Raw genomic sequence first — 3,266 nt, forward strand, 5'->3', positions numbered from 1 at the left:
TATATCAACTGGGAAATCTTTTGGAATTGTTTCAAGTTGTCGCGCCATGGTAAAGATGCTACCACGCCGTGCGAACTGCACATAGTTTGAATTTTTGTCTATGAATTCCTCTTTGGTTTAAGCAGACTACATTTTGATAGTACCTAAAAATACTAAGGGTACTTTATGTTCCTCATATTTAGTTGTGGTCGCCAACACTTGTGCTTTTGAAATTGACCCACTATTATTAATAACTGGAAAACCTTCCTGAAAGTGTTTGTTTAGCTCACCCACTTGTGTCTCTAAGTTAACAATAAGTGCTTGTTGATTTCTTAGGGTAACATCTGTATTTTCATGCCTCTTTTCACTTGCTGCCATAAATCTATTAAAAAATGAATCGAGCTTAGGTTTCTTCTCAATTAGAAATTTCTCTTTTTGATAGAAGCCACCACCTTGTTGTCGGTATATGTCTTTTTTTTCTCTTTGGTATTCTTCATATGGCTTCCATTCTTTCTTTGGTCTCCTCCAATGTTCATCAAACATATCACCGCTTGAGTAGAAAAATTGAGCTTTCCTGTTCCCATTTTCATCCAAATCAAAATCCTTAAAAAGATATGGTCAACCATAATTATAACATCTGACTATTATCACATGAATTGATTACCCTATTTTTGTGATTCTCCTATCCATAGTCTCTAGTTTTGCAAGAATTTAAGCTAGATTTTATTTTCCATCATCCATACTCACCTTGATTCTAGTAACATCTTCTCTTGGGTTGTGATAATCTTGTAAGTGTTTAGTGAATTATTTGATAATGGCTTTATTAGTAGTTAGATCCTTCTTTGTCATTGGTCCTTAAGAGTCTAGAAGTTGTCTCGTGCTCACAATTATCCAATGATAGAAATTTGAAATCTCTTGCTACACATTGAGATGATGTTAAGGGCAATTTTTTCACATTCCTTTATATTTTTCCCATGCTTCATATAATTATTCACCAAAATTTATTGGAAGTATGTGGTATTTTTTTTCAATCTATCGACCTTTGAAGGAAGGCTAAATTGCCGAATAAACTCTTCTTTCATCCTATCCCATGTAGTGATGTCTCATGGTGCTAATGACTCCAACCAATCCTTTTCTGTATCTTTTATTATGATTGGAAGCATTCTCAACATAATTGCATCTTTAGAAACGTTTGGCACATTGAAATAATTTCTATTTCTAGAACCTCCTTAATGCGCTTGTATGCATCTTTCCAAAGAACAAGATATCCTTTAGTATGTTAAGGAAATGTCATTATGGTTGGAACTTCGGGTATCACAATGCTTGGACCAATGTCATCTCGTATATGCCTCTTATACTCCTCTATCGTCATTGTTGTTATGTTTCCCATTATGTTGCCGAGTTGTCTTCCCTCGTTGGGATTGTCTTCTTCTGAATCATATTTCGTTCCTATTTCGTATCCTTCTTCCCTCTTTTTCGAAGTCTTCTTGAAAGTTGAATATTTATCGTATTTGAAGCTGCTACTTGATTCTTCGACTTTTTTTATCCATTTTCTTGTGAATTGCAGATTTTGGATCGTCAAGTCGTGGCACAATTGAAAAAGTATATACCATAGTCCTATACTACTGAAATAAAACTAAAACAAACGTGTAAAACAAATAAAAACTAAATAAATTAAAAACTGCACTTCCAGTTACCGCTCCGTAGAAAGGGAATCACCACGCCGCAGTCACTGCCTTCACAGAAAACTGAATTTAAATAGAAAATTAACATTTTACAGATTTTACCCCACAAAAAAGGATGAATTAATTGATAGCAATGAAAACTTTAATTAAAACCCACTCCCACGCAAAGATACCAATAAAGTTGATGTTCTAATTTCTTATATCAAATTATATTAAAAGTTCTACTTATTTTAACCGAAATCACTACAAAATTAGGCAAGTGTACCTAGTTGCGTAGTAATGTAATAAACTAGGTACATGATCGAACACAGGGAATGGAGTTGATTTAGAAGTTAAAATTGCTAAAATTTAATCTAATTATTAAACTAAAAACTGATGAAAGGAGTTTATTATCTGATTTTGCAAGTTCAGAAAAACATAATTAACTATTAACTAGAAAACAATTAAAAACAAATTTCAATCAAAAGAATTAAGACACTTTCGTTTAACAATGAACCCCTTTCTTTTCCTATGAGTAATTTTTACTTTGGATTACTTCTGTTGGTTGCCAATTTTATAATTACTAACTCGCATGGTAACTAAGGGCACTTAATCATAGTGGTCATGTAGACTAAGGACACCTAATTGACTTATTGAATATTTGGAATATGAATGACTAGATCTAGGTTTGTCTTCTTATGGTAAATTTGGACAAACAAGCAATTATTATAGTCAAATAATGCTCTCTAACACAATTAAGCAACTATCTTTATTACCCGTACTAGGAAATTGTCACTCTCTAGTTCTAGAGAATTAATGGTCATAAACAACTTGAAATTCAAATTCATGCAATAAATGGCCAGTTAACTACGCAAAATTTGAGGGAAAGGTAATAGAGATAGAAATATTAACATGTAAGGATTAATCTAGCAAACACAAGTAAGAACCAACGTTAATAATCCATAGATCTAATACTAAATATTGTAAATAAAGGTTCATCTACACTAAACGAAAGTTAAGGGTATTAGCCCATGATTTCTAAAGAAAAAAAACTAAACATATAGTTAATTAAATTAAACATCATGCAAACTAAATGCTTGAGTCGGTTTCTTGGTAATTACTCTTCTCCTCTCTTCCTCCTGGTTAAAAACAGGTCTTCTAGCGTTTCTCTAGAATTGTTCTATCCAAAATTCCATCTCTATGACCTTCTAATTCATCCTTTATATAGAAGGAAAAATTCCCATAAATTAGCCATCAAGTCGTGGCCAATTGATTGCCACGTCGTGGAAACAGTTTCCTTATTGTAACCGACAAGGAATCTACTATAACCAAGAATCTTTTAGACCCTACAGCGTCGGCTAGAGTTTACCACGACGTGGTTACTGTCTTGAGACATGCTGTTGAAGCTTCTTTTTTCTTTATTCGCAAGCTTCACCCCCCATCTTCTATTTTTTTTTTCCATTTTTGTCCATTTTCTTCAAAAATGTCTTGCTCCGGCTGAAATATGAAATTTATGCAAATAAGTACCAAAAGTCCTCGTGTTCAGGCCAAAATACGACTAATATATAGTCAAATAACTCGTAAATATATGTATAAATATGACAATATCAAAATACCCTACAC

The 3,266-nt window shown here is 32.9% G+C and overlaps 1 non-coding gene across 1 annotated transcript; it reads left to right on the top strand.

The window, feature by feature from the left end:
* Window positions 1–907: 907 nt before the first annotated feature.
* LOC111883941 (small nucleolar RNA R71) lies at window positions 908–1,013 on the top strand. Its single transcript, XR_002847553.1, has one exon. It is a non-coding gene; the product is annotated as a small nucleolar RNA R71 (small nucleolar RNA).
* Window positions 1,014–3,266: the final 2,253 nt, after the last annotated feature.

Source organism: Lactuca sativa, chromosome 7 (genome assembly GCF_002870075.4).
Source record: "Lactuca sativa cultivar Salinas chromosome 7, Lsat_Salinas_v11, whole genome shotgun sequence".
NCBI lineage: Eukaryota > Viridiplantae > Streptophyta > Magnoliopsida > Asterales > Asteraceae > Lactuca > Lactuca sativa.